The 27,788-nt window shown below is 48.5% G+C and overlaps 1 pseudogene; it reads right to left on the bottom strand.

Annotated features, from left to right (window-relative positions):
• On the bottom strand, window positions 1-27,788 carry LOC121842844 (annotated as a pseudogene).

Raw genomic sequence — 27,788 nt, 5'->3', positions numbered from 1 at the left:
GTTGAGAACGGGAAAGAAAGCAATATAGATTGTACAGCGCGTTGAACGAGTTGCCGAGTTTATGAGCAAGAATATGAGGGAGAGAGAGAGAGAGAGACACAGAGAGAGACACAGAGAGAGAGAGACACAGAGAGAGAGAGACACAGAGAGAGACACAGAGAGAGACACACACAGACAAACAGACAGACAGACAACCCACCTCCAGAGGAACTCTCCAAAGAAGGTGTCCAGTATGGTAAAGATGAAGTCCATGAGGAGGAAGCGGTACAGCTCTTGTCCTACAAAACTCTCCCAGCACTGACAACACCACAACAAACTACATCAACAACAATAACATCAATATCAACAACACATGAGACACCAGTCATAACAGCAGCACAGATTTCATTTTGATACATAATGCTGTAAATGGAACGTTGGGATAGAATGGGAACGTTGGGACAGAATGGGACCAGAATGGGAATGGGAATGTTGGGACAGAATGGGACCAGAATGGGAATGTTGGGACAGAATGGGTAAACAGAATGGGTACGTTGGGACAGAACTGGCACAGAATGGGAACGTTGGGACAGAATGAAAAAGTTGGGACAGAAGCGGAATACTGGAACGGGAATGTTCCTCTCACCTGCAGGCCAATGCTGTGGGGGTCAGAAGCGATCCGGCCCAGCCAATGGAAGCACAGCACTACCAGCACGCTCACTTTCAACATCAGGTTCCTGAAACACACAAATAGTATAGATGTTTTACATGTTTAGCACACACAGACACACACACACTTCTGTCAACTAGCAAGACTCTCTTGATTTCCATAAACTCTCCATTAACTTCATTAAGTCTGTAGGGTGCACATCCACCCTCTACCTGCAGATGGCGATGTATGTGTGAACGCAGGGGGAGTCATAGTGCTCCACACACACACACAGTTTGTGGACTGCAGTTCCCCCTACCTGCTGATGGCGATGTATGTGTTTACGCTGGGTGAGTCGTACTCCTCCATCCAGGCAGTAGCGTTGAAGATGCCAGGGAGCAGGAGGTTGATGAGAGACACTACGACTGGCAGGGCCAACAGACTGGCTTCCTTCAGGAGAGGGTCCTTAGTGGGAATACGAGATCTGTACTGGAGGTCCTACAGAGGGAGGGGGAGGAAGAGAGAGAGAGGGTCCTTAGTGGGAATACGAGATCTGTACTGGAGGTCCTACAGAGGGAGGGGGAGGAAGAGAGAGAGAGGGTCCTTAGTGGGAATACGAGATCTGTACTGGAGGTCCTACAGAGGGAGGGGGAGGGAAGAGAGAGAGAGGGTCCTTAGTGGGAATACGAGATCTGTACTGGAGGTCCTACAGAGGGAGAGGGGGAGGAAGAGAGAGAAAGGGTCCTTAGTGGGAATACGAGATCTGTACTGGAGGTCCTACAGAGGGAGGGGGAGGAAGAGAGAGAGAGGGTCCTTAGTGGGAATACGAGATCTGTACTGGAGGTCCTACAGAGGGAGGGGGAGGAAGAAGAGAGAGAGAGGGTCCTTAGTGGGAATACGAGATCTGTACTGGAGGTCCTACAGAGGGAGAGGGGGAGGAAGAGAGAGAGAGGGTCCTTAGTGGGAATACGAGATCTGTACTGGAGGTCCTACAGAGGGAGGGGGAGGAAGAGAGAGAGAGAAAGGGTCCTTAGTGGGAATACGAGATCTGTACTGGAGGTCCTACAGAGGGAGGGGGGGGAAGGAAGAGAGAGGGGTCCTTAGTGGGAATACGAGATCTGTACTGGAGGTCCTACAGAGGGAGGGGGAGGAAAAGAGAGAGGGGTCCTTAGTGGGAATACGAGATCTGTACTGGAGGTCCTACAGAGGGAGGGGGAGGAAGAGAGAGAGAGGGTCCTTAGTGGGAATACGAGATCTGTACTGGAGGTCCTACAGAGGGAGAGGGGAGGAAGAGAGAGAGAGGGTCCTTAGTGGGAATACGAGATCTGTACTGGAGGTCCTACAGAGGGAGAGGAAGAGAGAGAGAGGGTCCTTAGTGGGAATACGAGATCTGTACTGGAGGTCCTACAGAGGGAGGGGGGGAGGAAGAGAGAGAGAGGGACAGAAGGTGTAAGACGTCAGTGGAGAATGAAACCAATGTAGAGCAGCTGAAAACGTGTCTCTTACCTTGTGCATGTACTCAGAGAAGTAGTAGAGAGCTAGAACACAGGCCACTGTACTGCCGATACAGATGAACCAGGCCAGAACATGTACCAGCACACGTCCTATTCTCTGACACGCAGTCTTCTGGACATGCTTACGACTCGTCTCCTCTAACAACTCCTACACAGAGAGAGACATGGTTACGACTAGTCTCCTCTAACAACTCCTACAGAGAGAGAGAGAGAGAGACATGGTTACGACTAGTCTCCTCTAACAACTCCTACACAGAGAGAGAGAGAGAGACATGGTTACGACTAGTCTCCTCTAACAACTCCTACACAGAGAGAGAGACATGGTTACGACTAGTCTCCTCTAACAACTCCTACACAGAGAGAGAGAGACATGGTTACGACTAGTCTCCTCTAACAACTCCTACACAGAGAGAGACATGGTTACGACTAGTCTCCTCTAACAACTCCTACACAGAGAGAGACATGGTTACGACTAGTCTCCTCTAACAACTCCTACACAGAGAGAGAGACATGGTTACGACTAGTCTCCTCTAACAACTCCTACACAGAGAGAGACATGGTTACGACTAGTCTCCTCTAACAACTCCTACACAGAGAGAGAGAGAGACATGGTTACGACTAGTCTCCTCTAACAACTCCTACACAGAGAGAGAGACATGGTTACGACTAGTCTCCTCTAACAACTCCTACACAGAGAGAGACATGGTTACGACTAGTCTCCTCTAACAACTCCTACACAGAGAGAGACATGGTTACGACTCGTCTCCTCTAACAACTCCTACACAGAGAGAGAGAGACATGGTTATGATTATTCTAACAACTCCTACACAGAGAGAGAGAGACATGGTTATGATTATTCTAACAACTCCTACACAGAGAGAGAGAGACATGGTTATGATTATTCTAACAACTCCTACACAGAGAGAGACATGGTTACGACTAGTCTAACAACTCCTACACAGAGAGAGACATGGTTACGACTAGTCTCCTCTAACAACTCCTACACAGAGAGAGAGACATGGTTACGACTAGTCTCCTCTAACAACTCCTACACAGAGAGAGACATGGTTACGACTAGTCTCCTCTAACAACTCCTACACAGAGAGAGAGAGAGACATGGTTACGACTAGTCTCCTCTAACAACTCCTACACAGAGAGAGACATGGTTACGACTAGTCTCCTCTAACAACTCCTACACAGAGAGAGACATGGTTACGACTAGTCTCCTCTAACAACTCCTACACAGAGAGAGAGAGACATGGTTACGACTAGTCTCCTCTAACAACTCCGACAGAGACATGGTTACGACTAGTCTCCTCTAACAACTCCTACAGAGAGAGAGAGAGAGAGCGAGACATGGTTACGACTAGTCTCCTCTAACAACATAAGGAGGGAGGGGGAGAGGTGATTGTGAGAATTAGCGTTTTCCTTAAGTGTGTGTGTGTGTGTATATATATAGGACTCTAAGGAGAATGTCCTTTGAAGAATGGTAAGAAAAACAGGAGCAGCTCAATGTTGATCTGGAAGTTGAAAAGGATGCCGGACAAACAGAAGGTATGTGTACGTGTCCCTACCCTGAGTGTGTTCGTGTCCCTACCCTGAGTGTGTTCGTGTCCCTACCCTGAGTGTGTTCGTGTCCCTACCCTGTGTCCCTACACTGAGTGTGTTCGTGTCCCTACCCTGTGTCCCTACACTGAGTGTGTTCGTGTCCCTACCCTGAGTGTGTTCATGTCCCTACCCTGAGTGTGTTCGTGTCCCTACCCTGAGTGTGTTCAACTCCCTACCCTGAGTGTGTTTCGTGTCCCTACCCTGAGTGTGTTCGTGTCCCTACCCTGAGTGTGTTCGTGTCCCTACCCTGAGTGTGTTCGTGTCCCTACCCTGTGTCCCTACACTGAGTGTGTTCGTGTCCCTACCCTGAGTGTGTTCGTGTCCCTACCCTGAGTGTGTTCGTGTCCCTACCCTGAGTGTGTTCGTGTCCCTACCCCTGAGTGTGTTCGTGTCCCTACCCCTGAGTGTGTTCGTGTCCCTACCCCTGAGTGTGTTCGTGTCCCTACCCTGAGTGTGTTCGTGTCCCTACCCTGAGTGTGTTCGTGTCCCTACCCCTGAGTGTGTTCGTGTCCCTACCCCTGAGTGTGTTCGTGTCCCTACCCCTGAGTGTGTTCGTGTCCCTACCCCTGAGTGTGTTCGTGTCCCTACCCCTGAGTGTGTTCGTGTCCCTACCCTGAGTGTGTTCGTGTCCCTACCCTGAGTGTGTTGTGTCCCTACCCTGTGTCCCTACCCTGTGTCCCTACACTGAGTGTGTTCGTGTCCCTACCCTGTGTCCCTACCCTGTGTCCCTACCCTGTGTCCCTACACTGAGTGTGTTCGTGTCCCTACCCTGTGTCCCTACCCTGTGTCCCTACCCCTGAGTGTGTTCGTGTCCCTACCCTGAGTGTGTTCGTGTCCCTACCCCTGAGTGTGTTCGTGTCCCTACCCTGTGTCCCTACACTGAGTGTGTTCGTGTCCCTACACTGAGTGTGTTCGTGTCCCTACCCTGAGTGTGTTCGTGTCCCTACCCCTGAGTGTGTTCGTGTCCCTACCCCTGAGTGTGTTCGTGTCCCTACCCTGAGTGTGTTCCCCCTACCCCTGAGTGTGTTCGTGTCCCTACCCCTGAGTGTGTTCGTGTCCCTACCCCTGAGTGTGTTCGTGTCCCTACCCCTGAGTGTGTTCCCCTACCCTGAGTGTGTTCGTGTCCCTACCCTGAGTGTGTTCGTGTCCCTACCCTGAGTGTGTTCGTGTCCCTACCCCTGAGTGTGTTCGTGTCCCTACCCTGAGTGTGTTCGTGTCCCTACCCCTGAGTGTGTTCGTGTCCCTACCCCTGAGTGTGTTCGTGTCCCTACCCCTGAGTGTGTTCGTGTCCCTACCCCTGAGTGTGTTCGTGTCCCTACCCCTGAGTGTGTTCGTGTCCCTACCCTGAGTGTGTTCGTGTCCCTACCCCTGAGTGTGTTCGTGTCCCTACCCCTGAGTGTGTTCGTGTCCCTACCCCTGAGTGTGTTCGTGTCCCTACCCCTGAGTGTGTTCGTGTCCCTACCCCTGAGTGTGTTCGTGTCCCTACCCCTGAGTGTGTTCGTGTCCCTACCCCTGAGTGTGTTCGTGTCCCTACCCCTGAGTGTGTTCGTGTCCCTACCCCTGAGTGTGTTCGTGTCCCTACCCCTGAGTGTGTTCGTGTCCCTACCCCTGAGTGTGTTCGTGTCCCTACCCCTGAGTGTGTTCGTGTCCCTACCCCTGAGTGTGTTCGTGTCCCTACCCCTGAGTGTGTTCGTGTCCCTACCCCTGAGTGTGTTCGTGTCCCTACCCCTGAGTGTGTTCGTGTCCCTACCCCTGAGTGTGTTCGTGTCCCTACCCCTGAGTGTGTTCGTGTCCCTACCCCTGAGTGTGTTCGTGTCCCTACCCCTGAGTGTGTTCGTGTCCCTACCCCTGAGTGTGTTCGTGTCCCTACCCCTGAGTGTGTTCGTGTCCCTACCCCTGAGTGTGTTCGTGTCCCTACCCCTGAGTGTGTTCGTGTCCCTACCCCTGAGTGTGTTCGTGTCCCTACCCCTGAGTGTGTTCGTGTCCCTACCCCTGAGTGTGTTCGTGTCCCTACCCCTGAGTGTGTTCGTGTCCCTACCCCTGAGTGTGTTCGTGTCCCTACCCCTGAGTGTGTTCGTGTCCCTACCCCTGAGTGTGTTCGTGTCCCTACCCCTGAGTGTGTTCGTGTCCCTACCCCTGAGTGTGTTCGTGTCCCTACCCCTGAGTGTGTTCCCTACCCCTGTGTCCCCTACCCCTGAGTGTGTTCGTGTCCCTACCCCTGAGTGTGTTCGTGTCCCTACCCCTGAGTGTGTTCACATGCCTACCCCTGAGTGTGTTCGTGTCCCTACCCCTGAGTGTGTTCGTGTCCCTACCCCCCTACCCTGAGTGTGTTCGTGTCCCTACCCCTGAGTGTGTTCGTGTCCCTACCCCTGAGTGTGTTCGTGTCCCTACCCCTGAGTGTGTTCGTGTCCCTACCCCTGAGTGTGTTCGTGTCCCTACCCCTGAGTGTGTTCGTGTCCCTACCCCTGAGTGTGTTCGTGTCCCTACCCCTGAGTGTGTTCGTGTCCCTACCCCTGAGTGTGTTCGTGTCCCTACCCCTGAGTGTGTTCGTGTCCCTACCCCTGAGTGTGTTACCCCTGAGTGTCCCTACCCCTGAGTGTGTTCGTGTCCCTACCCCTGAGTGTGTTCGTGTCCCTACCCCTGAGTGTGTTCGTGTCCCTACCCCTGAGTGTGTTCGTGTCCCTACCCCTGAGTGTGTTCGTGTCTACCCCTGAGTGTGTTCGTGTCCCTACCCCTGAGTGTGTTCGTGTCCCTACCCCTGAGTGTGTTCGTGTCCCTACCCCTGAGTGTGTTCGTGTCCCTACCCCTGAGTGTTGTCCCTACGTGTCCCTACCCCTGAGTGTGTTCGTGTCCCTACCCCTGAGTGTGTTCCCTCTGTCCCTACCCCTGAGTGTGTTCGTGTCCCTACCCCTGAGTGTGTTCAGTCCTACCCCTGAGTGTGTTCGTGTCCCTACCCCTGAGTGTGTTCGTGTCCCTACCCCTGAGTGTGTTCGTGTCCCTACCCCTGAGTGTGTTCGTGTCCCTACCCCTGAGTGTGTTCAGAGTCCCTACCCTGAGTGTGTTCGTGTCCCTACCCTGAGTGTGTTCGTGTCCCTACCCCTGAGTGTGTTCGTGTCCCTACCCTGAGTGTGTTCGTGTCCCTACCCTGAGTGTGTTCGTGTCCCTACCCTGAGTGTGTTCGTGTCCCTACCCTGAGTTGAATGCAGATGTTTTCAGACCGGAGTTTGACGGAGGTTTTCTTGATGACTTTAAAGTCCCAGGAACAGAACACCTTCATCGCCAGGATACCATGTGACTTGTCTATACGGAAACTCTGACCAAACGACTTGGACATGCTGGGGGATGACACACACACACACACACACACACACACACCCCTTACTTTGTGAACTGTTACTAATGTAATGTGCTAATGTGCTGTAGTTTAACATATCCTAAATACACTGAGTGTTCAAAACACATGCCCCCCCCACACACACCTGATCAAAAAGTGAAAGCTGAGATGAGAGAGAAATTGACGAGAGACAAGGACACAAACACACCTGTAGACGAGGATGATGCAGGTGATGAAGAAAGCCAGTCCTATGGTGAAGAAGTAAGCCAGGGGCATGTTGTAGGGACGGCTTCCCTCCACAGTCTGTCTCCATTGTCCTTCTAGATACAGAGGGACTGGGCTGCTGCTCCATACTGCTACTAGTGACTCTACAGTCCTTAGACAGGGTAGAGTTACTATAGTAACCATAGTACATCACTGAGTCTGAGAAATAACCCTGAGGAGAGAGAGGGGAGAGAGAGAGAGAGGAGAGAGAGGGGGGGGTCTAGAGGGGTGGTATGTTTGGTATTTGGAGGTATGGGACAGTGTGTTTGGTGCGGGGTGAATGTCTGGTTCTTACCCCTCCAGTGAGCAGCTCCAGCCCAGAGAAGGCTTCGTGTCCCTGGGTTAATGTGGGGAGTGTACTGCCTGGGGCACGGCCAGTAACAAACCCGTGACCAGGAACAGGAAGATGTTGAAGAAGAGGAGGGTCTTGACGAACAGGAAGTAAGAGAGGACGCCGGTGCCGAAATGACCGCTCACCCTCTTCAGCGCCACCTGAGGAAGAGGAACAGAGATGGTGAGAAAGAACAGAGATACAATGGGAGAGAGAGAGAGACAGAGACAGCCTTACCTGCCACAGCTGTAGGGAGTGGAGGAAGGAGAGACAACTGTACCAGCTATGTCTCAGAGCCTGGAGGGGAAGAGAGGGTCAGTGTCAACTACAGTGGTGTTTGTGTCCACATACTAACCCATTGAAAAGAGAATTAGAATTATAGGACACATATTCTGTTTCCTCATTAACTAAAAATGTCTCATAATAACTTAGTTGCCTCCACAACTGAGCCATCTGAGAAACTCTGCTTTGCCGTCCCTCCATAATGAGCAGGGCCTAGTCTAAGAGAATGGACTGTACGATTCACCCATAATGAGCAGGGCCTAGTCTAAGAGAATGGACTGTACGATTCACCCATAATGAGCAGGGCCTACTCTAAGAGAATGGACTGTACGATTCACCCATAATGAGCAGGGCCTAGTCTAAGAGAATGGACTGTACGAGTCACCCATAATAAGCAGGGCCTAGTCTAAGAGAATGGACTGTACGATTCACCCATAATGAGCAGGGCCTAGTCTAAGAGAATGGACCGTACGATTCACCCATAATGAGCAGGGCCTAGTCTAAGAGAATGGACGTACATTAATCACCCATAATGAGCAGGGCCTAGTCTAAGAGAATGGACCGTACATTCACCCATAATGAGCAGGGCCTAGTCTAAGAGAATGGACCGTACATTCACCCATAATGAGCAGGGCCTAGTCTAAGAGAATGGACCGTACGATTCACCCATAATGAGCAGGGCCTAGTCTAAGAGAATGGACCGTACGATCACCCATAATGAGCAGGGCCTAGTCTAAGAGAATGGACTGTACGATTCACCCATAATGAGCAGGGCCTAGTCTAAGAGAATGGACCGTACGATTCACCCATAATGAGCAGGGCCTAGTCTAAGAGAATGGACTGTACGATTCACCCATAATGAGCAGGGCCTAGTCTAAGAGAATGGACCGTACGATTCACCCATAATGAGCAGGGCCTAGTCTAAGAGAATGGACCGTACGATTCACCCTCACAGGGACATTAAGTCCTGGACAAGAGGACTAGAACACCATCAGATTGTGATACACAGCTACAGGAAACACCCACCAACATGACATACGTCCGTCTGCCTGTCTGTCTGTCTGCCTGTCTGCCTGTCTGTCTGTCTGTCTGCCTGTCTGTCTGTCTGCCTGTCTGTCTGTCTGCCTGTCTGTCTGTCTGTCACGACCGCTGGGAGACCACAGCTGTAAACCCCTGACACCCACAGGAACTAAGACAAACACCCTGACTGCTGTCTAGACAGATCAGCTGAGGCCTGGAAAGGTGTTCAACATGTCAGATAACATCACGTGATCCAGCAGTCTGATGGCCAGCTGCAGAGTGCATGACGTGGTGGACGCCTGAAATGTATCAGAAACTGGACCAATGTAATATTGGAGCAGGAGATCTGACTGTGTGACTTACGATGATGATGTGATACTTGAGCTGGCTGCAACAGGAGATCTGACTGTGTGACTTACGATGATGATGTGATACTTGAGCTGGCTGCAACAGGAGATCTGACTGTGTGACTTACGATGATGATGTGATACTTGAGCTGGCTGCAACAGGAGATCTGACTGTGTGACTTACGATGATGATGTGATACTTGAGCTGGCTGCAACAGGAGATCTGACTGTGATTGGAGCGTTGACCCTTCCTGTCAGCCAACCTCCTGGAGAGAGAGAGGGATGGGGGGAGAGAGGGAGGAGGGGAGAGAGGGAGGAGGGGAGAAGAGAGAGAGAGGGATGGGGGGAGGGAGAGAGGGGAGGAGGGGAGAAGAGAGAGAGAGGGATGGGGGCAGGGAGAGAGGGAGGAGGGTAAGAGAGGGATGGGGGAGAGAGGGAGGAGACAGGGAGGAGGGAGAGAGAGGGAGGAGGGGAGAGAGGGAGGGAGGGGAGAGAGGGAGGAGGGAGAAGAGGGATGGAGAGGGAGGAGGGATAGAGGGAGGAGGGAGGAAGGGACAGCAGGAGAGGGGAGAAAGGGATGGGGGAGGAGGGGAGAGAGGGAGGAGGGGAGGGAGGAGGAAAGGAGAGAGGGATAGAGGAGAGGGAGAGAGGGAGGAGGGAGAGGAGAGGGAGAGAGAGGGAGGAGGGGAGAGAGGGGGAGGTGGTTACAAGATGATACTCTATTCCTCAATCACTCACTTATGGAAGAGACCTATTGATAGAGCTGCAGGGAGGAGAGAGAGAGAGAGATACTTCTGTGTAATGTGTGTAATGTTTACTGTTCATTTTTGTTGATTTAACTTTTGTATATTATTATCTACTTCACTTGCTTTGATAATGCTAACATGTGTTTCCCATGCCAATAAAGCCCTTGAATTGAATTGATAGAGGAGAGAGAGAGAGAGAGAGATGAGAAAGAGAGAGAGATATGGACAGCAGGATAGAGGGATGAAAAAAAGAGAGATATGGACAGCAGGATAGAGGGAAGAGAAAGAGAGAGAAATATGGACATCAGGATAGAGGGATGGAGAAAGAGAGAGAGATATGGACAGCAGGATAGAGGGATGAGAAAGAGAGAGAGAGATGGACATCAGGATAGAGGGATGGAGAAAGAGAGAGAGAGATGGACAGCAGGATAGAGGGAAGAGAAAGAGAGAGATGGACATCAGGATAGAGGGATGGAGAAAGAGAGAGAGATATGGACAGCAGGATAGAGGGATGAGAAAGAGAGAGAGATATGGCCAGCAGGATAGAGGGATGGAGAAAGAGAGAGATATATGGCCAGCAGGATAGGAGGGATGAGAAAGAGAGAGAGATATGGACAGCAGGATAGAGGGATGAGAAAGAGAGAGAGATATGGACAGCAGGATAGAGGGATGAGAAAGAGAGAGAGATATGGACAGCAGGATAGAGGGATGAGAAAAAGAGAGATGGGAAAGAGAAATGGACAGCAGGATAGAGAGATGAGAAAGAGAGAGAGATGGTCAGCAGGATAGAGGGATGGGGAAAGAGAGAGAGATATGGGCAGCAGGATAGACGGATGAGAAAATGAGAGAGATGTGGACAGCAGGATGGTAGAGGAGAATAGATACCTTAGTTCACTCTTCTCTGCCACAGAGAGAGGCATAGCTCGCAACATCCTGACCCGGTCACTCAGAGAGGGTTCTGAAGGTTGTTGACCAGTTGGTCACGCTTACGCCCTGCAGCGCAACAGAGACAGACAGACACACACATTAGTTATGCGTGGGTTATGGCATCATTACAACAAAAATGTTGGTATTTCAGTGCGTGTGTAACGTTTAAATGAGTGACCTCACCCTCCTCATCCACGCCCTCGGTCTCCATGCAGTCTGTCTCCATGCCGTGACCACGGATACTGGGCCGTGCGGAGCGGGAAAAGTCCTTTATGGAAGGCCTGCTCTGTCTGCGTCTTCTCAACTTCATGGTCCTGTTATAGTACTGAGAGATGACAGCACCTCGACTACGACCTAGAGAGGAGAGGAAGTTAACAGGGTCCTGTTATAGTACTGAGAGATGACAGCACCTCCACTACGACCTAGAGAGAGGACAGGAGGTTAACAGGGTCCTGTTATAGTACTGAGAGATGACAGCACCTCCACTACGACCTGAGAGAGGAGAGGAAGTTAACAGGGTCCTGTTATAGTACTGAGAGATGATAGCACCTCCACTACGACCTAGAGAGAGGACAGGAGGTTAACAGGGTCCTGTTATAGTACTGAGAGATGACAGCACCTCCACTATGACCTAGAGAGAGGACAGGAGGTTAACAGGGTCCTGTTATAGTACTGAGAGATGACAGCACCTCCACTACGACCTAGAGAGAGGAGAGGAAGTTAACAGGGTCCTGTTATAGTACTGAGAGATGACAGCACCTCCACTACGACCTAGAGAGAGGAACAGGAAGTTAACAGGGTCCTGTTATAGTACTGAGAGATGACAGCACCTCGACTACGACCTAGAGAGAGGAGAGGAAGTTAACAGGGTCTAGTACTGAGAGATGACAGCACCTCCAACAGGGTCTAGTACTGAGAGATGACAGCACCTCCACTATGACCTAGAGAGAGGACAGGAAGTTAACAGGGTCTAGTACTGAGAGATGACAGCACCTCCACTACGACCTAGAGAGAGGAGAGGAAGTTAACAGGGTCTAGTACTGAGAGATGACAGCACCTCCACTAAGAGATGACAGCACCTCCACTATGACCTAGAGAGAGGACAGGAAGTTAACAGGGTCCTGTTATAGTACTGAGAGATGACAGCACCTCCACTACGACCTAGATAGAGGACAGGAGGTTAACAGGGTCCTGTTATAGTACTGAGAGATGACAGCACCTCCACTACGACCTAGAGAGAGGAGAGGAAGTTAACAGGGTCTAGTACTGTTAACAGGGTCCTCCATAGTACTGAGAGATGACAGCACCTCCACTACAACCTAGAGAGAGGACAGGAAGTTAACCGTGTCCTGTTATAGTACTGAGAGATGACAGCACCTCCACTTTGACCTAGAGAGAGAGACAGGAAGTTAACAGGGTCCTGTTATAGTACTGAGAGATGACAGCACCTCCGTTAAGAGGGGGTGAGGGAAGGTGTGTAGATACATGATTCCTAAACTATGTCTTGTAGAGGGACAGAAGTCTTGTTTGTGCCATGGTGTTTTTAGAGCCACTGTGTTAGATACAGTATCTGTTGATGTGTTGATAGTGGCTGGCTGGCGCACCTGCTAGCTAGAGGAACTAACAGTCACATGACAACGGCAGAAATAGTTTAGACTTCTGAAACTACCTCGCTCTCTCTCTCGTGAAGCGTGAACAGAAGAAATACTAGGTAGATGTCCATACAGCCATCTTAAGACTGTCGTAGAGGTGCCATAAGAGTGTCATAAGAGTGTCGTAGAGGTGCCATAAGGGTGTCGTAGAGGTGCCATAAGTATGTCATAAGAGTGTCGTAGAGGTGCCATAAGGGTGTCGTAGAGGTGCCATAAGTATGTCATAAGAGTGTCGTAGAGGTGCCATAAGTATGTCATAAGAGTGTCGTAGAGGTGCCATAAGTATGTCATAAGGGTGTCGTAGAGGTGCCATAAGTATGTCATAAGGGTGTCGTAGGGGGACTTACCGATGGTGCGGCTGGGCATGGAGGAGAGGACTTTGAGGGTGGCGGAGGACCAGCGTTCCTCTAGAAGGGGGTCTAACTGTCTCCCCCCTTCCTCCTCACCCCTCCACGGGCTCCCACGCCATATCTCCTGACCAGGGCTGGACAGGTACGCTACACTGTCTGGAGGAAGGAAAGTATGACATTTACGTCTGTGTATACACACACACACACACACACCACACACTAACACTAACACTAGGTCTCTCTCTCTTAAACCCAGTCACACACACCACACTCTAACACTAGGTCTCTCTCTCTTATACCCAGTCACACACTACCTCGTTCCTCCTCGTCTCAGGTCTCTCTCTCTCTCTTATACCCAGTCACACACTACCTTGTTCCTCCTCGTCCAGGTCTCTCTCTCTTATACCCAGTCACACACTACCTCGTTCCTCCTCGTCCAGGTCTCTCTCTTATACCCAGTCACACACTACCTCGTTCCTCCTCGTCCAGGTCTCTCTCTTATACCCAGTCACACACTACCTCGTTCCTCCTCGTCCAGGTCTCTCTCTTATTCCCAGTCACACACTACCTCGTTCCTCCTCGTCCAGGTCTCTCTGTAGTTCCTGCAGCTCCAAGGCTTCCTGTCTCTGATCCTCTATCAGCTGGTTAAAGGAGTCATGGACCCCCTCTTCATCCGCTGGGCTCCTGTTACAGACAGACACAGACACAGAGACAGAGACAGACAGACAAAGAATTAGAAAACAAACCCAATAAACTCCCATATCTACTGGGTGAAATACCACAGTGTGCCATCACAGCAGCAAGATGTGTGACCTGTTGCCACAAGCAAAGGTCAACCAGTGAAGAACAAACACCATTGTAAATAAACCCATATCTATGCTTTTTGTACATTGTTACAACACTGTATATAGACATAATATGACATTTAAAAGAGAGAGGGGGTACTTCAGTGGGTCGGACACACACACACACACTAAAGACAAACACACCCCTAACCAGTAACCAGTGTTCAGACAAACACACCCCTAACCAGTAACCAGTGTTCAGACAAACACCCCTAACCAGTAACCAGTGTTCAGACAAACACACCCCTAACCAGTAACCAGTGTTCAGACACACACACCCCTAACCAGTAACCAGTGTTCAGACAAACACACCCCTAACCAGTAACCAGTGTTCAGACACACACACCCCTAACCAGTAACCAGTGTTCAGACAAACACACCCCTAACCAGTAACCAGTAACCGCCACAGTGTAAACACTCCTCACCACTGGGCTTCAGCCCTGACAACTCTTCATGTCTCATAATTCATGGCCTTTTAACACTACATTTGAAAGGAACCACAATCACAAGCCTTTTGTTCCCCAGGGACCCTGCAGCTGAACACCACAGGAAGTGAGTCACTCATAAAATTCTCCTCAGTAAATACAACACACACACACACACACACAACACAGGAACAAAGACTCGTCAAACAGTCCAACAAACACAGTCAGTCTGTTCTGTGAGAACAATGGGTCTGGCTGGATACTGGTACTGTGTAGAATTGTGTAGAACAGTTAACCCTGTCATTGTCTTATTTTAATCCTCTTCTGTTTACCAGAACATAATAATGGATGGAACGGAGTGAGTATTAATACACTATATCAGGGGAGGCTGCTGGGGGGAGGACGGCTCATAATAATGGATGGAATGGAGTACATGGAACGGCATCAGACACCTGGGAAATGCGTCTGATACCATTCCATTCAATCCATTCAAACAGACATTATTATGGAAGCCAGTAGCACTCAAACAGAGAGAGACAGACAGCCAGTAGCACATCAAACAGTGTATTAAGACTCATTGGGAAGCCAGCCTCCCACTGAAATAGTGTATTAATACTCATTGGGAAGCCAGCCTCAAACAGATATAGTGTATTAATCTCTCTCCAGGCTCAGCCTCAAACAGATATAGTGAAGCCCCTCCTCTCTCTCCAGGCCAGCCTCAAACAGATATAGTGTAAGCCCCTCCTCTCTCTCAGGCCAGCCTCATCAATATAGTGTATTGATACCCCTCCTCCTCCAGGCTCCACTGATATCAAACAGAGAGTAAGCCCCTCCTCTCTCTCAGGCTCAGCCATCAAACAGATATAGTGATTGATACTCCTGTTACAGGCTCAACACATCAAACAGGTGTGGTGAAGGAGAGTCACCAAACTGCAGCGTGTAGATTGCGATCCATGTTTAATCAAACAAACGTGAAGCCCCGAATACACACAAAACACTACAAAACAATCAAACAGAGAAAACCGAAACAGCCTATACTTGTGCTCAACTAAACAGCGACAGGAACAAAGACACTAAGGACAATCACCCACACCAAACTCAAGAATATGGCTGCTCTAAATAGGTTCCCAATCAGAACAGACGATAAACACCTGCCTCTGATTGAGAACCACTCAACAGCCATAGACTTATCTAGAACACCCCACTAAGCCCCTCCCCTATATACACACACATAACAAAACCCATGCCACACCCTGGCCTGACCAAATAAATAAAGATAAACACTCCAAATAGGCTGTAGACCAGAGGGCAGTGAGGAACTCCCCCAGGCCAGCCTCCACTGATATAGTGTATTAATACTCCCCCAGCAGCCTCCACTGAATAGTGTATTAATACTCATATCCAGGCCAGCCTCCACTGATATAGTGTATTAATACTCACTCCAGGCCAGCCTCCACTGATATAGTGTATTAATACTCACTCCAGGCCAGCCTCCACTGAATAGTGTATTAATACTCAGCGTGTAGGCCAGCCTCCATGTTTAATCAAACATAACTCACTCCAGGCCAGCACTCCAAAACAATATAGTGTATTGATACTCACTCCAGGCCAGCCTCCACAGATATAGTGTACTGATACAATCACCCAGGCCAGCCTCCCTGATATAGTGTATTGATACTCAATCCAGGCCAGCACTCCTCTGATTGAGAACCATAGTGTATTGATATCTAGAACACCCAGGCCAGCCTCCCTGATATAGTGTATTGATACTACAAAAACCCAGGCCAGCCTCCTGACTGATATAGTGTATTTGACCAGGGCGTACTCACTCCAGGCCAGCCTCCACTGATATAGTGTATTGATACTCACTCCAGGCCAGCCTCCACTGATATAGTGTATTGATACTCACTCCAGGCCAGCCTCCCTGATATAGTGTATTGATACTCACTCCAGGCCAGCCTCCCCTGATATAGTGTATTGATACTCACTCCAGGCCAGCCTCCCTGATATAGTGTATTGATACTCACTCCAGGCCAGCCTCCCTGATATAGTGTATTGATACTCACTCCAGGCCAGCCTCCACTGATATAGTGTATTGATACTCACTCCAGGCCAGCCTCCCCTGATATAGTGTATTGATACTCACTCCAGGCCAGCCTCCACTGATATAGTGTATTGATACTCACTCCAGGCCAGCCTCCACTGATATAGTGTATTGATACTCACTCCAGGCCAGCCTCCATGTGTTCAGCAGTCAGGTCAAAGTTGACACTGTGAGCCATCTCTCTCTCCCCGTCTCTCCTCTCTGCTGTCTGTCTCGTTCTATTTATCCGTCTGTCTGTCAACCATCAATCTCTGTCCACCAATCACAGAGAAGGGTCACACACTTGCCTGCTTAGTCCCGCCTCTCCACTCTCCTAGCATAGTGAAAACTACCTGAGAGAGAGAGAGAGAGAGAGAGAGAGAGAGAGGAATGTTAGGAATCATAAGGTGTGGTGATTGAAGGTCTCTTTTCCGTGTTTCAGCTTGTCTTCTAGTAGCACACACACACACACACACACAATGTAGTGTTATTGTCATCAGTCAGTTACGTAAGTAAGTCTCACACACACACACACCTCGTTAAAGCAGTTCTTTATCATACCAACAAAACATAGCAGCAGCAGTTGGTGTGTGTGTGTTTCACCAGTGAAGTGTTTGAATACAGTACTAGACCTACATCATACCAGGCCAATACACCAGGGATGAATGAACATATCGGAATCAGACAATATCAGCTAAACATGCCAACATCGGTATCTGGCAGATGTCTGGTTTAACGCAATGTGACAGGACCCTGTGACAACATGTAAATAGCTGCATCTAGCCTAACACCCCTACTGGGACAGGGACAGTCTGCTGAGACAGGGACAGTCTGCTGGGACAGTCTGCTGAGACAGGGACAGTCTGCTGGGACAGGGACAGTCTGCTGGGACAGGGACAGTCTGCTGGGACAGGGACAGTCTGCTGGGACAGGGACAGTCTGCTGGGACAGGGACAGTCTGCTGGGACAGTCTGCTGAGACAGGGACAGTCTGGGACAGGGACAGGGGCTGCAGCTGAGACAGGGAGTGGGCTGCAGCTACGTAGACAGGGACAGGGGCTGCAGCTCGTAGACAGGGGAGGGGCTGCAGCTACGTAGACAGGGGAGTGGGCTGCAGCTACGTAGACAGGGGAGTGGGCTGCAGCTACGTAGACAGGGGAGTGGGCTGCAGCTACGTAGACAGGGGAGTGGGCTGCAGCTACGTAGACAGGGGAGTGGGCTGCAGCTACGTAGACAGGGGAGTGGGCTGCAGCTACGTAGACAGGGGAGTGGGCTGCAGCTACGTAGACAGGGGAGTGGGCTGCAGCTACGTGACAGGGAGTGGGCTGCAGCTACGTAGACAGGGGAGTGGGCTGCAGCTACATAGACAGGGGAGTGGGCTGCAGCTACGTAGACAGGGGAGTGGGCTGCAGCTACGTAGACAGGGGAGTGGGCTGCAGCTACGTAGACAGGGGAGTGGGCTGCAGCTACGTAGACAGGGGAGTGGGCTGCAGCTACGTACATGTTTTATTAATCACACACACATGCTCAGAAATCTCTGTATCTTTAGCCAAGGCACCTCTTGTTTCCAGACAATACGGAACCGCAGCCACTGATTATGGTTATTGCTCTGTGTGCTGGTAGTGTTCTAGTGTGCTTGACCTCTACACAAGAACCAAATGACCTCTACACAAAGACCAAATGACCTCTACACAAAGACCAAATGACCTCTACACAAAGACCAAATGACCTCTACACAAAGACCAAATGACCTCTACACAAAGACCAAATGACCTCTACACAAAGACCAAATGACCTCTACACAAAGACCACAAAGACCCTACAAACACAAAACACTCTAACGTGACAGCATGTATATGTTTGACACCAAAATTCGTATATGTGTGTGTGTGTGTCATGTGTGTACCAATATGTGTGTGTGTGTGTGTGTGTGTGTAATTCGTATATGTGTGTGTGTATGTGCATGTCAAAGTGTGTGTGCGTAACACGTATATGTGTGTGTATGTGCACATGTGTGTGTGTGCGTAACGTATAGTGTGTGTGTATGTGCATGTCATGTGTGTGTGTGTGTAATTCGTATATGTGTGTGTGTGTGCATGTCATGTGTGTGTGTGTGTAATTCGTATATGTGTGTGTGTATGTGCATGTCATGTGTGTGTGTGTGTAATTCGTATGTGTGTGTGTGTATGTGCATGTGTGTGTGTGTGTGTAATTCGTATATGTGTGTGTGTGTGTGTGTGTGTGTAATTCGTATATGTGTGTGTGTGTGTGTGTGTGTGTGTGTGTGTGTGTGTGTGTGTGTGTATATGTGTGTGTGTGTGTGTGTGTGTGTGTGTAATTCGTATGTGTGTGTGTAATTCGTATATGTGTGTGTGTGTGTGTGTAATTTGTATATGTGTGTGTGTGTGTGTGTGTGTGTGTAATTCGTATGTGTGTGTGTGTGTGTAATTCGTATATGTGTGTGTGTGTGTGTGTGTGTGTAATGTGTGTATGTGTGTGTGTGTGTGTGTGTGTAATTCGTATATGTGTGTGTGTGTGTGTGTGTGTTCGTATATGTGTGTGTGTGTGTGTGTGTATATGTGTGTGTGTAATTCGTATATGTGTGTGTGTGTGTGTGTGTGTGTGTGTGTAATTCGTATATGTGTGTGTGTGTGTGTGTGTGTAATTCGTATATGTGTGTGTGTGTGTGTGTGTAATTCGTATATGTGTGTGTGTGTGTGTGTGTGTAATCGTATATGTGTGTGTGTGTGTGTGTGTGTGTGTGTGTGTGTGTGTAATTCGTATATATGTGTGTGTGTGTGTGTGTGTGTAATTCGTATATGTGTGTGTGTGTGTGTAATTCGTATATGTGTGTGTGTGTAATTCGTATATATGTGTGTGTATGTGCGTGTCGTGTGTGTGTGTGTGTGACACGTACACTGCCGTTCAAAAGTTTGGGGTCACTTTGAAATGTTCTTGATTTTGAAAGAAAAACACTTTTTTGTCCATTAAAATACCATCAAATTGCTCAGAAATAGAGTGTAGACCTTCTGCTCAGAGCTCCTCTGCAGATTCCCCCTCTTTGATCTGCGATAAAGGCCTTTGTCTGGTGTAGCCTACAAACCTTAATGTTATACACAAAGGACATGGTCGATCTTACTGCATTCCTAGAAGGCCAGCATCCCGGATTCGCCTCTTCACTGTTGACGTTGAGACTGGTGTTTTGCGGGTACTTTTAATGAAGCTGCCAGTTGAGGACTTGTGAGGCATCTGTTTCTCAAACTAGACACTCTAATGTACTTGTCCTCTTGCTCAGTTGTGCACCGGGGCCTCCCACTCCTCTTTCTATTCTGGTTAGGGCCAGTTTGCTCTGTTCTGTGAAGGGAGTAGTACACAGCGTTGTACGAGATCTTCAGTTTCTTGGCAATTTTTCACATGGAATAGTCTTCATTTCTCAGAACAAGAATAGACTGACGAGTTTCAGAAGAAAGTTATTTGTTTCTGGCCATTTTGAGCCTGTAATCGAACCCACAAATGTTGATGCTCCAGATACTCAAATAGTCTAATGAAGTCCAGTTTTATTGCTTCTGTAATCAGAACCACAGTTTCAGGTGTACTAACATAATTGCAAAAGGGTTTTCTAATGATCAATTAGCCTTTTAAAATTATAAACTTGGATTAGCTAACACAACGTGCCATTGGAACACAGGAGTGATGGTTGCTGATAATGGGCCTCTGTAGATATTCCATTAAAAATCAGCCGTTTCCAGCTACAATAGTCATTTACAACATTAACAATGTCTACACTGTATTTCTGATCGATTTTATGTTATTTTAAATGGACAAAAAATGTGCTTTTCTTTCAAAATCAAGGATATTTCTAAGTGACCCCACATTTTTGAACGGTAGTGTGTGTGTGTGTCATGCATGTGTGTGTGTGTGTCATGTATGTATATGTGTGTGTGTGTGTGTGTAGGGGCTTTCCGTTTAGTTTAAAAATTGTTTAAAAAAAATGATTTTCCAGGATTCTGTTTCCCCCTGTTTTTTCACTCTGAAAATCACACCTTTTTAATAGAAAAACCACTACGTTGGATGTTCAGTCCACAACGAGGCTTAAACCACATCAGAAGACCACTTTTAAGGTCTGGGGAAAATAGAAGAAATGTAGAATTTTGGGTGTAGTTACCCTTTAATGTCAGTGATCACCAGGAAGAGACCACTGTCCACTACACTAAGAGACCGCTGTCCACTACACTAAGAGACCGCTGTCCACTACACTAAGAGACCGCTGTCCACTACACTAAGAGACCGTTGTCCACTACACTAAGAGACCGTTGTCCACTACACTAAGAGACCGCTGTCCACTACACTAAGAGACCGCTGTCCACTACACTAAGAGACCGCTGTCCACTACACTAAGAGACCGCTGTCCACTACACTAAGAGACCGCTGTCCACTACACTAAGAGACCGCTGTCCACTACACTAAGAGACCGTTGTCCACTACACTAAGAGACCGCTGTCCACTACACTAAGAGACCACTGTCCACTACACTAAGAGACCGCTGTCCACTACACTACTACACTAAGAGACCGCTGTCCACCACTACACTAAGAGACTACGCCGTTGTCCACTACACTAAGAGACCGCTGTCCACTACACTAAGAGACCGCTGTCCACTACACTAAGAGACCGCTGTCCACTACACTAAGAGACCGTTGTCCACTACACTAAGAGACCGTTGTCCACTACACTAAGAGACCGTTGTCCACTACACTAAGAGACCATTGTCCACTACACTAAGAGACCGTTGTCCACTACACTAAGAGACCGTTGTCCACTACACTAAGAGACCGTGTGTCCACTACACTAAGAGACCGCTGTCCACTGTCCACTACACTAAGAGACCCACTACACTAAGAGACCGCTGTCCACTACACTAAGAGACCACTGTCCACTACACTAAGAGACCGCTGTCCACTACACACTAAGAGACCGCTGTCCACTACACTAAGAGACCGTTGTCCACTACACTAAGAGACCGTTGTCCACTACACTAAGAGACCGTTGTCCACTACACTAAGAGACCGCTGTCCACTACACTAAGAGACCACTACACTAAGAGACCACTGTCCACTACACTAAGAGACCGTTGTCCACTACACTAAGAGACCGTTGTCCACTACACTGAAGAGACCGCTGTCCACTACACTAAGAGACCGTTGTCCACTACACTAAGAGACCATTCACTGTCCACTACACTAAGAGACCGCTTGTCCACTACACTAAGAGACCGTTGTCCACTACACTTAAGAGACCGTTGTCCACTACACTAAGAGACCGTTGTCCACTACACTAAGAGACCGTTGTCCACTACACTGGCAAGAGACCGTACTACACTAAGAGACCGTTGTCCACTACACTAAGAGACCGCTGTCCACTACACTAAGAGACTGTTGTCCACTACACTAAGAGACCGTTGTCCACTACACTGAGAGACCACTGTCCACTACACCAAGAGACCGCTGTCCACTACACTAAGAGACCCCTGTCCACTACACTGTGCTTTTGAGTCCGTTCAAATCCATAACCTACGCATTTCCATATTATCTCACAGCCTCCCCCTCGAGTCTCTCTCCACTTTCTCTCCCTCTGTCTCTCCCTCTCTCACATTCTCTCCCTCTCTCACTTTCTCTCCACCTTCTCTCCCTCTCTCACTTTCTCTCCCTCTCTCACATTCTCTCCCTCTCTCACTTTCTCTCCACATTCTCTCCCTCTCTCACTTTCTCTCCACATTCTCTCCCTCTCTCACTTTCTCTCCACATTCTCTCCCTCTCTCTCTTTCTCTCCCTCCCTCTCTTTCTCTCCACATTCTCTCCCTCTCTCGGTCCTCCCTCCTTCTGTCCTCCCTCCTTCTGGTCCTCCCTCTCTCACTCTCCTAGGGCATATTGTCAGACTGCTGGTCTTTTCACAGAGACAAGTCCCAAATGATTCTCTCCCTCCCTCTCTTTCTCTCCACACTTTACTATTCCCTATATAGTCCACTACTTTACTTTCTCTCCAGAGCCCTATTCCCTATATAGTCACTACTTCACATTCTCTCCCTCTCTCCCCTACTTTATTCCCTCTCTCTACTTTTGACCAGAGCATTCTCTCCCTATTCCTATATCAAATCAAATCAAATCAAATTTATTTATATAGTCCTTCGTACCTCCTTCTGTCCTCCCCCAAACAGCAAGCAATTCCTTCTGTCCTCCCTCCTTCTGTCCTCCCTCCTTCTGTCCTCCCTCCTAATAATCCTCCCTCTCTCAGAGCTCCTAGGACTGGGGACAGCAAGGAGTCATATTGTCAGACTGCTGGTCTTTTCACAGAGACAAGTCCAAATGATACCCTATTCCCTATATAGTGCACTACTTTTGACCAGAGCCCTATTCCCTATATAGTGCACTACTTTACACCAGAGCCCTATTCCCTATATAGTGCACTACTTTAGACCAGAGCCCTATTCCCTATATAGTGCACTACTTTTGACCAGAGCCCTATTCCCTATATAGTGCACTACTTTTGACCAGAGCCCTATTCCCTATATAGTGCGCTACTTTTGACCAGAGCCCTATTCCCTATATAGTGCACTACTTTAGACCAGAACCCTATTCCCTATATAGTGCACTATTTTTGACCAGAGCCCTATTCCCTATATAGTGCACTACTTTTGACCAGAGCCCTATTCCCTATATAGTGCACTACTTTTGACCAGAACCCTATTCCCTATATAGTGCACTACTTTAGACCAGAACTCATGTCCCTTTTCTCTGTGTGTGTGTTTGTGTGTGTGCATGCATGAAGATCAGTGTGTGTGTGTGTGTGTGTGTGTGTGTGTGTGTGTGTGTGTGTGTGTGTGACACTGTCAACAACCCCTGAACATTGTCTGTCTCCAGGTCTAAGTATGTCTGTAGTTCAGCCAAACAAAGCAAGTCAGCTGTCCTGTCAGTGAAAACACATTTACTGCACTGTCTAACACAACGGCAGATTAACGATACAGCATACTTACACAACACTAATATACTTACACAATATTTTATACATGATAAAGTTGCTGTGGAGGAGAAACAGTATGTAAAGGTGAAACTATAAAGGCCCAGGGCAGGGTTCCTGGCGGCCCAGGGGCCGGCGGTGATATTTGGACCCCCAAGTAAAATAATACAAAGTTATATATATTTATGTATTTTTTTTTAACGTGTTCATTGTTGGACATTAAAGACTGTAAAAACACCAGGAAATCATCTCCAAGTGATTTTCATTTAAGAAATCTGTTCCCATGTAATCCCACGCACAAGAGAGAGAGACGTGATCATATACAAATACAAGCAAGGGTTGAAATGATTATGTGTTAGTCAAACATCTGTTTGGGCTTCTTCGGTCAATTTGCAGTCTACAAATTATTTGCAATTATGTTCCGGCTGGAGCAGGGTGGGGGAGGGAGGAGGGGGGAGGGGGGGCAGGGGGAGGGAGGAGGGGGGGGAGGGAGGGGAGGAGGGAGGGGGGAGGGGGGGGGAGGGGGGGGGAGGGAGGGAGGAGGAGGCGGAGAGGGGGGGGGCAGGGGGAGGGAGGGGGAGGGAGGGGGGGGGGAGCAGGGGGGGGAGGGGGAGGGGGGGGAGGGGGAGGGGGAGGGGAGGAGGAGGAGGGGGAGGGGAGCAGGGGGGGAGGAGGAGGAGGAGGGGGAGGGGGAGCAGGGGGAGGGAGGAGGAGGGGAAGAGGGGAGCAGGGGGAGGGAGGAGGAGGGGAGGAGAGGGGAGGGGGTGTAGGGGGTCAAAGAGGGGAGGGACTGACAGGGAGGGGGGAGGTCTGGCAGTTAACGGAAGAGGGATAATCAGTTCAACAACAGTAAAACTAACAGGGAGGGAGGAGCTTTGGCAGGGAGGGCCAATAAAGGGAGGAGGAGGAGGGGGAGACACAGAGGGGAGAGGAGAGGGGAAGAGGGAGAGACAGGGGGAGGAGAGAGAGGAGGAGGGGAAAGACAGAGGGACACAGAGAGAGAGGCAGAGAGAGAAGAGGGGAGCAGAGGGTGTAAGGGGGTCAAACAGAGGGAGTGGACACAGGGTAGAAGGGAATTTTGCCAGTCTGGCAGTTAACGGCTGACTGATAATCAGTTCACACAACAGTAAAACTAACAGAGAGAGAGAGAGAGACACACAAACAGAGACACAGAGAGAGAGAGAGACACACAGAGAGAGAGACAGAGAGAGAGAAAGACACACACAGAGAGAGAGAGAGACACAGAAAGAGAGAGAGACACACACAGAGAGAGAGAGAGAGAGAGAAAGAGACACACACACACACAGAGAGAGAGAGAGAGACACACACACACAGAGAGATAGAGAGATAGAGAGAGAGACACACAACCAAAGAGAGAGAGACACACAACCAGAGAGAGAAAGAGAAAGAGAGAGAGACACACAACCAAAGAGAGAGAGACACACAACCAAGAGAGAGAGAGAGAGCATGAGAGAGAGACACACAACCAGAGAGAGAGAGACAGATAGAGAGAGAGACACACAACCAAAGAGAGAGAGACACAACCAGAGAGAGAAAGAGATAGAGAGAGAGACACACAGAGAGTGAGAAAGAGGCACAGAGAGAGAGACACACACACGGAGAGGAAACAGAATCAGCACACAGAACAGAAACACGTTCAGGACTGCTGTACCAGAAGCACATAACTAGAATGATAGTGCTATAGGCAGGAGCAAGGCCCTCTTGTTCTTCAGTGCATTGTGTTGTCACTCAGTTGAGGGAACGGACAGGAAAATGAAATCAACAGAGAGGCACCCCAGATAACCATGTGAATGGAACAAAGAAGAGAGGAGAGAATAGGCCTAATGTGAGAAGATGGAAGGGGAGTAAAAGGTAGAGGAGAAAGTGGAAACATGGAAGTAATTACACAGACTGACACACTGCACTGTAATTACACTGCCCTGTTGTGCTACAGCTCTCCCCGTGTTGTCACGGCAACGGAACAGACCAGTATTCTGCAGTCAACTGTCACTAGGCCAAGACAACTAAACTTGGGGTCCCGGGGTGGATGAAGGCCCACAAACAATACACAACGTATAGTCTTACAGGAGGTAAAGACCTGCATAGATACAGTTCCCATTGACTTCTCTCTGTGGAAGTTTCCCATCTTGGGTCAGGTTAACATTGTGCCCACTAATGGTTACGGTTAGGATTGGGGGAGGGAACGCTGATCCTGGATCTGTACTTAGGGGAAACTTCACCCCAGAGCATTGCATTCACTGTGGAAGAAGGAGTAAGACCCCCAAGTGATGTTGGCCCTGGACACAATGGACTGGTTTCTCTGACACAGATCAAGCTTTACTCCTGGATTAAAACGCACGTTATAACACAAAGCTAACGTTATAACACAACGCTAACGTTATAACACAAAGCTAACGTTATAACACAAAGCTAACGTTATAACACAACGCTAACGTTATAACACAAAGCTAACGTTATAACACAAAGCTAACGTTATAACACAAAGCTAACGTTATAACACAAAGCTAACGTTATAACACAAAGCTAACGTTATAACACAAAGCTAACGTTATAACACAAAGCTAACGTTATAACACAAAGCTAACGTTATAACACAAAGCTAACGTTATAACACAAAGCTAACGTTATAACACAAAGCTAACGTTATAACACAAAGCTAACGTTATAACACAAAGCTAACGTTATAACACAAAGCTAACGTTATAACACAACGCTAACGTTATAACACAAAGCTAACGTTATAACACAAAGCTAACGTTATAACACAACGCTAACGTTATAACACAAAGCTAACGTTATAACACAAAGCTATCCCCAGCTATGCAGCCAAACAAGGTGTGTGTGTGTCTTCTTTCTGTGTCAAGTGGTCTTTGGAATTGGAATAAATATATAAATATGGAATAAATATATACAATGAGTGGTAGGGTCTTGAGACTAGGGCTTTGGGACAAAAGCATCATATTTGTGTTGTGTTGAAGGCAGCTGATAGCCTATAAATGGGGTAAACGTTTAAGTTGGTGTAGGCTACATTTGGCCCAATTATAGTTAACCTATAAAAACAAACGATCCATTTTGAAACATCGGTCACACTAGCGACGTGTTTCTGCAAGCCCTGCAATTCACCGACTGACTCCGCAATCCCCCAAGGCAGTCGACATGAATGACAGGCACTGACTGATAACGTCGACCGATACGGTTCTCTTTCCGCTGGTTTTAGTTCACAACGAAACTAGCCCACCTAGTTAGACCTCAAAGCACCGTAAACAACCCACACTTGTTGCATTGTTGTTTCTGTTATTAATGGCGCATTGCCTTTCCCTTTCGGCCGGTTTACTCTTAGCCTGTCAGTTCCTCAAACGTGTCAGACTGAACAGTTAAACTACCCTGGAAGCTACAGTCAGCCATACGGTCGGTTCACTCACCCCCTTCGTAACTTGCGCAACCCGTTCAAGCTTAAACCTGCAGTGCGGCCGCAGTGGATCCGTCTCTCTCTCTACTGTTACAAAATACATCAGCATGTTGAACAGCGGCAACGAACCATTGTCGACTCTAGGGGTGACGATATCATTATCCTGCCGCATTGAAACGTTGTAACGGGCTATAGGTAGACTTTTACGGAGAAACAGTTTACCGGTTGTCTCAACGTGTGGTTTATATTTCAGTTCAAGAAAAACCGACGCTGTGTGTTTGTCATTTTATGTTGGTACCGCAAAGTTCCCCCCCCAAATAAAGTTTTCCACCGAATGGAACATTCCTATTCATTGCTCGAAATCCTTCTTCCACAACGTTTGTTTTCACACGCAATATAATTCCATAGACCGCTGTGTCAGTACAGTACATTTCCTTGGTAAGAAAAGTTTGAAGACTGTCCTTTCTTGATATTTTATTTTTTTATACCTTATCATCCATAAAACATTTCAACAAACGTATAGGCTAGCCTTCTGATGCTACTTTAGGCTAAACGTCTCCAATACAGGTGGCTTAAACATTTGCGAATTCATCAATTTTGCCAAGTCAAGTAGCCTACTCCATTGACAGAGCCTAGTCTGGTCAAGGTGTGAGAGATTGTCTGGGTGTGTTGTATTCACAGGTTCTATTGCACAACAGGTTCCCTGGTCTGTTCTAGCCTAAAGGTAGCCTATCAATGAAACATACAAACGGAAGAATGGTGATCTGAGAGGTGAAAGAAGGAAACTAAGAGCCTGAAATTACCTGTGTGCTGTTGATCAGGTGATTCTTCTGTATCCTATTTCTTGGATTGAAAGTTACAATAAGGGGCTCTCTCTATCTGTCTCTGACTACCTGGCCACACCTAATGTACGTATTAACTTGCCTCAAGAACCTCTGGGTAATGTAGTTTTTGATCAATGACTGAAAGAAGAAGCATATTTCCAAAAC

This window comes from Oncorhynchus tshawytscha, unplaced genomic scaffold, assembly GCF_018296145.1.
Source record: "Oncorhynchus tshawytscha isolate Ot180627B unplaced genomic scaffold, Otsh_v2.0 Un_contig_2236_pilon_pilon, whole genome shotgun sequence".
Classification (NCBI taxonomy): Eukaryota; Metazoa; Chordata; class Actinopteri; order Salmoniformes; family Salmonidae; genus Oncorhynchus; species Oncorhynchus tshawytscha.
Note: the sequence above shows the minus strand (reverse complement) of the source record. Positions and strands in the feature narration are given on the sequence as shown.